At 40.2% G+C, this 12,117-nt stretch overlaps 1 protein-coding gene across 3 annotated transcripts in view; it reads left to right on the top strand.

The window, feature by feature from the left end:
- CNKSR3 (CNKSR family member 3) overlaps positions 1-12,117 on the top strand; it is a 63,817-nt gene that overhangs the window by 10,781 nt on the left and 40,919 nt on the right. Inside the window, exon 1 of one of the 3 annotated variants that reach the window (XM_042880154.1) lies at positions 9,206-9,243. The exons of the other annotated variants lie outside the window; for them this stretch is intronic. The gene's annotated coding sequence lies outside the window, so the exon portion shown is untranslated. Of the gene's footprint in view, positions 1-9,205; positions 9,244-12,117 lie in introns of those variants that run through there. 3 annotated transcript variants of the gene reach the window in all.

The following is a 12,117-nucleotide window of genomic DNA, read 5'->3' on the forward strand; positions in this document are numbered from 1 at the left end:
CAACCAATGCTCAATGCTCAGCCAATCACTAAGCACTGGCTGCTTGCCTGGCCAATTCCCCACTGCTTTTAGAAGTTTTGTTGTTGTTGTTTTGCATGATGACACATGGTGTGGAATATTCCTTTGGCCAGTTTAGACCAGCTGTCCTGGTTCTGTACCCTCCCAACTTCTTGTGTCTCCTTAGCCCCCTCATGAGCACAGTGTGAGAAACTGATATGTCCTTGGCGCCATACAGCACTGCTTAGCAACAATTAAAATATTGGTGTGTTACCAACATTGTTTTGGCTTTAGGAGAAAAACAGCATCATATCAGATACTATGAAGGAAAAATCATCTCTGTCCCAGCCAAAACCAGGACAGCATCTGATGTCTGGAAAAGTTTTTGATTGTCTAATGTGATCTGTTTATGGCAGAGTTGTAATTATATTGTGTGCTATTCATTGTCTGCTGAAAAAAATTGTTACTTGTGACACTGAATTCTTAAAATATTGCATGAGACAGTAGTAAGAGATGCACTTCTTCACAGTCACTTCATGTGGTAATCATTGGCCTGGTTTGTCCTTCCCGCTTCACTTAGCACCCTTCGGCCCATTGTCTTTGCTGGGTGGACTACCTTGTACAGCTATGTAAAAAGAAGAGTAGCAGCTCGTGTTGCTGCATGCAGGAGCAGCTTTTAATGGTTGTAATTGAGTCATGTGTAGCTGATACTTTTTAGATCTTTGTGGTATAATTAGAAACACTTGGAACAGACTTCTGGAACTACTTTGGATTCTTTTTACAGAAGAAAAACACAATTTTTATGCTGCTAGCAGTGAAGCCAACTGCAAAATGATGGTTCCCATCGATGCTAGTGGAAGCCAGTATTTGGTGAAGTAGCTTGACTTGAGGGTTTTGGGAAGCTTCTTAGACCACGTGATAGGGTGTAGATACCAAGCTAGTGAGAATCTTGGATGTATAAAATTGTCTCTTCAAGAAAGTAATTGAAAACTGGATGCTGTGATGTAGTCGTCGTAGGACCACTAGCAATGCTGTATGTGTGCTTTTAGCATTGTAAGATTTATCCCGGCATCTCAAGGAAGAGTAATTGAAGAGGATTCAGCTCCCAGCAGAGGAGTCGCATGCCAGGCATGTTTAGAGACTCTTGTTCAGCTGTCATTTGCAGAAGTACTAATTTTCCAAATTGTGAGCTTGTATGTATCTGTACAGGTTTCACTTAAATTTATATGAACTTATTTGCTGCAGAATACCGAATGAACGGTGTGGGTTCTAACCAATGTGTAATTGAGCATAATGTATGTAAATCTATAGGCCAGTATCATTCTCAGTCTTCAAGAGATTAAGCATGGGTTGAAATCATAGCTGGAAACTCAACAATTGTTTACTTTTGGCTTTACTGAAATATATTTTTGCCATTCAACATTCTTAATTGTCACTGGGAATTCTGTGAAATCTGATAACTTCTGAAAATTACTTATCTGTTTTGCAGTCTGCTTACAGCACTTGCCCAAGTATCTTTGTCAGCTGTGCCCACGAAGTCCCTTCCTGGAGCTGCTTCCAGCACCTAGAAATCGCGCGCTCCCTTGAAGGCAGCACTGATGAGGTTGTATTCTGGAAGAGATCTTAGAAAACAAACAGGAGAAGCCCAACAAAACAGCAAACAACAACATAAGAAACAACATCCAGTTTATCTAAAGTGCTGAAAGAAGCAATGTCTTGTTACTACCCTACTAAGAGAGTGTTGTGTCTGCTCACACTCTTGCTTCATAATCAAAAGCTGCTGTGTGAAAATTCCAGATGCAGTGGCTTACACAGATGCAGGGCTCTCTTCTGCCCTCCTCCGCTCCACTTTACTTCAGAGAGTGAGGCTTCTGGTCAGGTTGGACGTATTTTGGCCTTGTGGTTCAAAGCCCTTGGTCAGCTCTGCTGTTCTTTATCTTTGGATATCTTTGGCTTACTTACAATTACATTTTACAATTGGGTTTTTTACATTTAGGGTGTTGCACTTGAACTTCAATGAGGTCTCTGCTATTTTGGGAACCAGCGTCATTACAGCATGCATAACTAGGGCTGCAAGACAGCGTGGAATAGTGCAAATGTGTCAAGCAGCTAATTGTTTGAAGCAATTACTTTAAATGTTTAAATCAATGTTAAAAAATACAGGGAAGTAGAGAGGTTTTGTGATTGACTACTTAATTGATTAATCTTGCTTTTTGACACAATCTCTTAAAAAGAAGTTGAGATGCTTTAGCGATGTGCTTTAAAGTGCCTATTGTATTAGGTGCCTCAAGGCTGGTCTCTCCTGTCACTGGAACAGTGTTATCAGTATGCTACTTCAGTCTTTTTTGTGTCTGCCTTCTCATTCCCCCCCTTTCTGCTTCCTTCACTATTACTCTGAATATACACTACTGGCAGCTTTCACTTGTTCAGCTCTTCATGGTCAAGTCTTTGCCTAGCCTTACTTGGCATATCTTTCCTCGTGCATTTCTTAGAAGCCAGTTGCTCCTTTAAGTAAGATCTTTAAGGCTTCTCTGTTCCTTTTTCATTCCTACGAAGCTCTCCTCAAAGTCATCATCTGTGATGGCATCAATCTTTGCAGGCACAGTGTGATGGCACAGTGAAATGACTGCTGTCAGCAGGCTGTGGTGTTCTTTCTTGCTCTGGTATTATTTGGTGCGTTTCAAGATTACTTTGGATAAGGATTGGGATTTTTGCTCTTTAATCTTGAGGCTCTTTGTGTCCTGGCTCATGCAAACATTGACTTCTAAAGAGAATTATTGATGTAAATGATGTAGGGAGTAATGTAGGCATGCAAGCGAGGGCAGTGTATCCTAGGACAACCCAGCAGTGACTCCTGAGGATTTGTCCATAATGAAGAGGTATATGCACTGTTAGCATTTTTGATAATGTCGTTCAGTTTGCTGTGACATATTGATGTGATTAGCTAGTGCTGATGGCTGGTGATTCTCAGGTGCCTGTACTTCTGCCTTCTTGGTGACTGTGAGAGTGTAAGATACTAGTCATCAGGGTTTCATAACTGTGTAGGAGATGGTCATGTCCATTTGGCAGCTGTATCAGCTGCTGCCTTTCAAGCTGCTCCTTGACTAACTCCCATGGGTGTAGCAGTAATCACAGCATTTGCCAGGGTGCACGCACACAGGAGAGATGAAGGTGAGTAATGGAGTTTGTTGCAATCAGCCGAAGCAGTTCCACATGGTGGTGTGAGAAGGCAGCCAAACTAAATTAAAGGGATCACCCTGTTTCTTCTTGGCAGCCAAGAGGCAGTCAGTTTTGCAATGCTGGTTCTTGTTTCCACTGTGGGAACAGACAGCAGAGTGTTAATTAACAGAGTTCAAGAAAAGGAGCTCTTGTGACTAATGAACTACTCCTTCAACCACAAAAAACCCTGAAACATTAAAACAGTAAGCTCTTAATTGCATTCTGTAGATGAAGGCCTTAGGGCAGGGGGTTGTTGCACGTTGTTTATGTATTAACCACATAAAATTATCAGACGTGTAGGTTTCATGTGCTAGAGATACAAACAAATAGTGTAGAGTGTACTGTTACTACTTTAAGAAAATAAATTGGGTTTGGGCTTGACTTGTTCAAGTACGGTATTTATTTTTAGGGTCAACAGAGGCCTTTTTTTGTACTTGCTAGGGAGGTACAGAAATTACTCCTACCAAAAAGGTGTTGACCTAGTTTCCCTGGGAGGGACAAGCCATGGAGGCAGTTACTTTACAGAGCTTCCAAGGGGACAGTATTTTTGTGTTGCCTGCAGTGAGTGTGTAATTACTCCGCTTAATATTGCATGTGATTGAATACTGTGCTCATCCTTCTTTTTCCATTTTATTTCTTCTAAAGCGTATTTATCTGAAGCGTATTGTTATGACAGTTGTTTGCAATGGCAAGCAAGATATGCAGAAGCTTGCTGGTGGGATACGTAGTCTCATGAAAGTTTAGGTCAAGATAAAATAGACAGAAGTCATTATTTTTGTCTCTTTGTGATTTTTTTTTTTTTTTTTTTTTTAAAGTTGTGCTGTTGCTTTGCTAGGGAGTTATGTTATATAGTAGTCTCCAAAGGTTTCCATGCCTGGTGGTTTTGACTGAGAGTTGTGGAATGTGATGTATTGAGGATCTGCTCTTAGTCCCTAAGCTTGTTGGGCCCAGCTGATTCTTGCTTTGGGAGGGGGATGTGCACTGCTGCTCTTCGCTCTTTTGGGCAAGTGAGTGTTTTTGTTGTCTCTGGCTTTCATTCCAGCATCTTTCACCATGGCTAGTATGTATACATGTGAGAGGAGAAACAGTAGGTGAAGAATAGTGTCAGCAGACAAAGATGTCAATGACAGTTTTACATTTATTAGAGTAAAAAACATTGGAGTTAAAACGTATAAGCTGGGTGGGATTTCTCAAGAGAGTAACTTGGGGTTATGAAGACTGTGGCTGCTTTTTTGTTGTTGTTGCTTTTCCCTCAATTTCTTAAAGTTGTTCGTGTCTTCGTTCTGGGGAAAAAAAACTGTCCTTTCCCTCTCCCTCCTCTCTCCTCACCTCCCCCTGCTGTTCTCCACTCTCTGTGAGACGTAATGATTAACTTGAGTGTAAATAAGGTCACTACTGTACCTGTAAGGGAAGAACAAAGATGAACAGTAATCAAATAAATTTGTTTTAAATGAAAATCCATCACTGCATAGTTAACAAACAGAAGTACTCTCCCAAGTTAAAACCAATCCACCTGGTTGCTCATTTTTCCCTTATAAAATAGCATTCAGTAGTATTGCTCCTGAGTACAGAATACATTGTTGGGTATAGCGAGCAATTTCTCATGGTCTGGAAGTTTGAACATTTGATCTCTAGTTGGAGGTTGGGTCACAGTACTAAGCTTGTGACAAACCAACTTATTCTATGCAAAAATATATTCTAGCTTGAGGAAGGTGTTTGATCTGATTAAGTTGCTTGAATATAAGGCTCTGTAATACTTGAGATAAAGCATGCATTCAAGACAGAAGCTTCTCAGGCAGCTTTAAGTTGGTTAAAACAAACAAACTGCTGTCTTTCAGTGAAGTTTGGTATTTCTGGATTGATTATCTTTTTTTTTGTAGGCAAATCACTTTTAAGCATGTCCCTTCCAACCTGGGTTATTCTGTGATGCTAAGTTTCCTTGCCTTTCAGTTTTACACAGTCATTATTCATAACTATCACAGGTAATTTTTACAAAAAGAATGCAACTTATTAAAGATGGGGAATGAGACCAAAAAATACAAATTTTTTTTTTTTTTTTTTTTTTTTTGTAATTCATTGTGTATTTTGAATTACTAGGTCTAGTAAGTCCATTCTGTGATTAAGGTGATTAGGCCTCCTGTGAAAGAACAGGAAAAGAATAGAATGTATTATATTTTCGTTTTAATCTGGAAAGTTATTTTGAAGACAAAGCATTTTTTTGTTAGAATAAAGTGACTAGGTTTCTCAGTCTAATGTTTCAGGGATCATCAAAACCTTGAGTATTTTACAATCCTTATGAAAGTTCTGTAATAGGTGGCAGTGAGAAACGTAAGATCTCTGAGGACTGTTAATGGATATCTGACATTAGTGTCCAGCCATACCATTGTGATTATGTGCCTGGAGAAGCAAGAGCAGCGCCTGTGTTCTGGAAACTGGAGTGTGTTCTGATTCATCTACATAAACATACATAGTCTCTGGACTTTTCAGTGCAACCACGAGGAATGAGGATGAGCAACTGGATTTGATGTGAAGCAGGAACACAAACCTGTCACTGTGATGCAGAAGTTAATAGGTGACCTTCTGATCGCTGCTGCTAATAGAACAGTAGAATGATGAGTTATTTTTAGCACTCAATGTGATGTTTGAGGTTCAAAATCAGGGCCTGTGTGTTAAAGATTACACACACACTGCTCTCAAAAGTCTAAATTGTGTCAGACTTAAAGAATGCAAACAATCTGTGGGATTAGTGCGTCTCTCTTGCACGCACTGAACTCAAAGCCTGGAGTTTGTATGCCACTCACTCTGTTATTAGCGGGGCTGGTAAATGGCTAGTTTGATCATCACTTTCATAAATGTTAACTTTTTGTCATACTTAAAACTCCCTCCCCTGGGTGGGTGTACATCTTTCCATATGGCTGATCTAAAGTTTGCTGTGACTGGTGCTGAAGGCAGTTGTATTTGGGGTGAGGGAGACAGGTGGCCCTTAAAGGGGGATCAGCCCACTGGGTTAATAGACAATTTCTCTGTGGGGAACTTGTCAGCTGTTAGGAAGTATCTGCCTGTTCTTGCCTTCCTTAAGTGCTGCCTGTCTGTAACGGTTTCTGTTCACCCAGTTTTTGGATTTGTGTTTGAGACTTTGGGGTGAAAATTGATTATTGATAAACTTGTTTTACGTGAAAACCAAGCCCAGTTTGGAAAATTTAACATAAAAAACAAAACAAAACAAAACCCAACATTTTAGTAACTTCAAAAGTAACATTATTATTTTCTTTTAAGGGAAGGGATAGTGGCATAGAAAAAACTCTGTATGAGGAAAATATTTACTGTACATGTGAAATTAGTGATACCATCATTACTGCATGGCAGTAATGAGCTGAGGAAGCATTGCTTTGTAGTGCTAGTAGGCAAAAAGGGGTACAGGTTGGAATACAGGTGGCTCTATTTTATTAATTTAACTCTTTTTCCCTGTGAAGAGGAAACATTTTCTCTTTCAGACAGCTTTGAATTTTTGACGTTTTGAGAAGTCTCATCTTGGGATGGTGCTGATGTTATGTTAGCCCATTAAGAATAGCAGCATACAATTTACAACTGAGATTATTAGGAATTTATAAAGGGACTGGCTCTCTAAATTGTATGGGAGCACTTTGATGTCTGGAGATGTTGTGAAGATTATTTTGAAATTTGGTTGTGAATTACATTCAAGCATAATAATAGCAAATTAAGGTGAGACAGAAAAGTAGAGTCCAGGGCAACTACCTCTTGGAATGTTTTAATTCATATACCTGCTTCTTGGTAAACAGAAACAAGATGTTTTGAAAGGGGAAGCAATCTGCTGAAGGACATACCCTTTGATAGGAAGTAAAATATTGTTTTACTTCAAGTTATATTCCACAGTATGGCAGAAAGTAACATCTGCTTACAAAAAGACCAGTATAGCCAGCAACCTGAGATACTGATGTGAGCACGTGTAGCTGGCTTTGATCTGCTTAGGCAGCATGTGTACTTATCCCCAGATACAAAATATTGAAGGCACACTATGGCGAGTGATGTCATTTGAGAGGGGCTTCATTTTTGTTCTGTCAGGCACCAGCAATGCAGAAATGTTGTGTCATAGAATCATAGAATTGTTTGGATTGGAAGGGACCTTTAAGGTGGTCTAGATCCAGACCCCCTGCTATAGGCAGGGACACCTCCCAGTAGACCAGGTTGCTCAAAGCCCCACCCAGCCTGGCTTTGAATGCTTCCAGGGAGGGAGAATTTGCATCTCGCTGGGCAACCTGGTCCAGTGTCTCACCACCCTCACAGTAAAGAATTTCTTCCTAACATCTAGTCTAAATCTACTCTCTTCCAGTTCAAAGCTGTTTCGCCTTGTCCTGTAACTACCTACCCTCCTCAGCTTTCCAGAAGACCCTCTTTAGGTACTTGGAAGGCTACTGTAAGATCTCCTTGGAACCTTCTCTTCTCCAGTCTTAAAAGTCCAAGCTCTCTCAGTCCTTTGTAGGGGAGGTGCTCCAGGCTTCTTTGTAGCTTTCTTCCGAACTTGCTCCATCTGCTCTATCTTCTTCCCTTCCCCCAGCCACAGCACATAAGGAAGTGCAAATAGGATCACCAGCTGTACCTTTCAGAGCCATGCGTTAGAGTGTTAGCTGTGCTGCTACCTTCTGACCCACACCATGCTGTACTCTTCACAGTCTCTGATATATTGTGGAATGCACTGCCTTTTGTCTGACGTCACACCAGTCATTAAAGTGCCTCCTTTTATTGAATTCCATAGTGCCAAATGCAGTCCTGTGACATCTCTCTCAGGTTCCTTCCAAGTGGCACCTATATATTTCCTAAAATCTTTGCCTTGCTCTTTAATAATTCACTGCCACGCTGTGTACTTGTCTTATGGTGGTGTGTGTTGTTCCACAACACAGAGCTGTTGTTTGCAGCATCTCTCGGGTGCTCTGGTATACCTCCCTGAAGATGCTCAAGCACTGCCTGATCACCTGATGAGACTGCTCATTGCCTCTATTTTGGTTCCTTGTCACTTTGAAGGTTTTTTGGTAGCTGTGTGGTGGCATTGTGCACATGCAAAACAAGGGAGTGAGGGTGGTGACAGTACTGGAACAGGCTGCCCAAGGAGGTTGTGGATGCCCTGTCCCTGGAGGCATTCAGGGCCAGGCTGGATGTGGCTTTGGGCAGCCTGGTTTAGTGGCTGGCAACCCTGCCCACAGCAAAGAAGTTGAAACTGGATGATCTTTGAGATCCTTTTCAACCCAGCTTGTTCTATGGTTCTGTGACACTGGGGAGGGGGGGGGATGGGTGATGGGAAGACTGGGATTAAAGAATCAATCTTCAGCCATATGGAATGGCTGTCCTAATTCCATAATTTCCTCAGCTTCCTGAGCTTCTGCCTCTGAGGGCTTAAATGATACCATATCCTGCAGTGGGTGAAGCTACAATATAAATTTCATTGAAATAATAAAATGAAAGTAAGTTATTTCCATTTTAAAAAGTCTGGTTCTTGTAATCATGTGGGTGACTTTATTGCTAGCACTGGGACTGTGTTTTAAGTTTAATGCAATTATACTTCCATAAGTGAGATGGTAAAGTATTTAAAGGCTTGTTTTGGATAAAAGTTCTCCTGTATGAAGTGTGTTAGAATAATGGTATAAAAATAAAGTGAGAAAACAGATTTGGCATGGTTGGAAGCATTGGAAAGTTTTAGGAAATATATTTTGTTGTGATTGCATTGATTTAGTGAAAAACGACTTTTGAATAATGAAATGAGTTTCTGTGGTGAGAGTGTCTTCTTCGTGTCCGAGAGTCAGGGTGCTGGACTACCTTGAAGCTGGAGTGGTGACTGGTGTCTTGCCTCAGTTCACGTTGCCACCTAGTTGCAGAAGAGACAAATGCTATGGAATGCTCACGGGGTGATTCATTTCTGAGGTACTCATTCTGAATATTCTGTACAGGTGAGAGCATGTGGTGAAGTGGATAGGTCCCTACAAAGCCTGGTGCTGTGTGGAGGAGTGTGCAGAGGTCAGTGAAAGAGCGCAATGGACCAAGTCTGCAAGAAGCTGCAAATTCATGTCTGAGTGTAACTTTAAAATATGTTGGTTGGCATGTTTTGATATGTACTTAATATGAAGAAAAATGTGAGTCGAAAAATCATCAACTTTCCTCCACTTCTTGCTTTTGATGCTACTGCTTGCTTTTATTTCCTGGTAGAGGAAGACTCGGTTGTTCTTTGAGCCTCTATGTATTGGAAAGCAAGTTCTGACTATCCAAAATGAGTTTTTCAAACCCTAGGTGGAACGGAGTCTCCATGTTTAAACTTCTGTAAATGTTTCGTTGCCAAATCTCTGATGCAGTATTTAAGGACAATGCTTTATGTCGCCAACAGCTTCTAAGATGGTTTCATTTATTTTGATGTACTTTTTGCTTGAGTGGAATTAATGAAGCAGCTGATGCATGTTAAGTAATTCCCATTGATTTAGTCATGGACATCAGTTGCAAGCAACGAAATAGGATAGAAAGAATTTTCCAGAGTGTAGGATGAATCTGACAGTATTTTTAGATTTTTTTTTAAAAAAACCCTCCCTGTATCCCTTGGTACAGACACTCAGAGGGTCATCTTTCTTTGTTCTGCTAATGTGTGCATGTGATTTCAAGGCCATGTTGAGTGATTATTCTTTTACCATACTGAAGGCTCCATATTTACTGGCACTGTCAATTATGTCTGTATAAGGAGAATAGTTTTATTGGGATTGTAACAAACACTAAGGTACATTCACTGGATGTGATTGCTGTTGAGACTTTGAAATGGTGGAAAAATATTCTTTACTAACAATTGTGTGAATTTTTAGCTAGCGCAGTAATCTTCTACAGTATGCAGAGCCATTGTATTTAAGCTTTGTGGACTTAAAACCCCTTTTGAGAAGGGGATGGGTAAGTTGGCAGGCAGATATAATCCTGAAAACTTGGAAAAAGTAACAAAATATGGGTGATACTTGTGGAAGTGCTTCCGTAACAATTGAGAGCTATTCTAAACCTAACTTAATTACAGCTATTTTAAACGTAACCAACAGACAAATAGACATGCATTTGCATTCATTGGTATACTGGGCAGAGAAATGTTTTCTTGTTTCTGTCTGGAATGTACAGTACTATAAAGCAGTATGTAGTCTAGGTGCTACGTGAGCAATACATGCTTATTTAATAAAGCTCCAGAAGTGTCTGGTTACAGCTACAGAGTACTGCCATTTTGTTTGGGTTTTGTTTTTTGCCTTGCTCGTGTGTGTGTGTGTGTCTGTGTGTGTGTGTACAGGGGGAATGAATGCAAGTTGTGTCTTGCCACAGGTAGGATACTGCTTTTACTATGAAGTCAGGGAGGATGTTGTCAGCAATGTCCCTGAAGACAACTTGAGGTATTGGCTCAGAAACTATTTGGGTTTGTCTATCAAGGGCACGTGTGTTCTCCGTTTTAATATGTTTTCCATGCAACTGCTGAATGTTGACTTTCATAGCATATTTTGTTGAAACATAGAGTGCCAGGGCTATCTGCAGAGAACATATGGGTAAGCTCTGCTTTCATCTCACTTAAGTAGTTTGCCAAACAAAATCTGTTACAGCATAGAAAGAATGCTTTTGCCAAATGTAGCTGGTCAGTAAGTGATGTAGTTCATCCTTAAAAAGGAAGATCAAGACGTGAGATATATTGTATGAAGCTACTGCATCGCAAGTAATTTTGCAGACACAAAACCGCGGTGTAGGCAGAGAATGTACACCAAAATGAGCAGGAAAATATGATGCTCATCATGCTTTTCTTCTTTTTTTGTTCATGTCTTCCAACTTTCTCTGGTCAACAGTCCTCTTCTGGTGGTGGCTGGGATTAATGAAGAGTTAGAGCTGAGATGCTGCCAGCTGTTTGAGGTCTGAATGTGAGCCCTAATTGTTGTTCCCATTCTTCCTTCCTGGAAACTGGTTCTTCAAGATGAGCATTTGCTGTTACATTGCTGTAGAGCCTGGCTGCCTGGGGCCAAATGGTAAATCCTTAACAAGAGTGTCTCTGATCCCTTCCTTTTTTCTTCTCAGTTGAGCCAAAGTTTCAACCTTAGAGGCCCAACAGTACTTAATGGCCTAATATTGAGAGGTGAAGCAAGTTGTATAACCTCAGGAAGGTCACTCAGATGAGCTAGTGTGATGCCAGTAAAACATGATGAGGCTGTGGCCTAGTGTATGCAATAGGGACCAACAGCTGCATACGTGTCTTCAGTCCAGCTTTGCTGCTGAAAAACTTAACTGTATGTGTATTCTGACCCCATCTGCCTTCAAATTGTTGGGAGTAAAATGCAGTAGACTTCAGATTTTTTTTTTCTTGATATTGTCTAATTCATGTCTAGAGGGAATAGCTTGCTGAATGGAAAAGGCCTGTATTTTCTCACTCTGAGGCATCGTGATTTTTTTTTTTTAAGTATGTTGAAGTATGACATGATTGGCTTATGTTGCTTTTATCTCTTGTACAGAGAGATTTTTCTGGTTAAACCTGTATTTATCTGATTTTTTTTTTTTTTTTTTTAAGAAATTTGACATGCCAGCACAATTCACTGTTCAATTTCTATAGCATTATATTTTAATTGTCTTTAATTTATAACCTTAAAGCTGTGTTGTAATAAGAAAATCTCAATAGAAAATAGGAGAAATAACACTTTTTTTTTTTTTTTTCCTCTAACTCTGTTTTTTCAAGACTTTTCTTTTTAAGGAGAGTCATGAAAAAGATAGCAAGCTCTGCTTGAAGTTCTACACTTTTGGAGTTCTTGGCTACTGCAGAATTGCCTTCACCTTAGTTTCTTGTATGCTACCACCTACTGGTGTCAAATTTTTGCATTCTTGGTATGAGTTCACTCATTTTCA

Source organism: Lagopus leucura, unplaced genomic scaffold (genome assembly GCF_019238085.1).
Source record: "Lagopus leucura isolate 7727_CA_CO unplaced genomic scaffold, USGS_WTPT01 Super-Scaffold_73, whole genome shotgun sequence".
In the NCBI taxonomy this organism is placed as follows: Eukaryota; Metazoa; Chordata; class Aves; order Galliformes; family Phasianidae; genus Lagopus; species Lagopus leucura.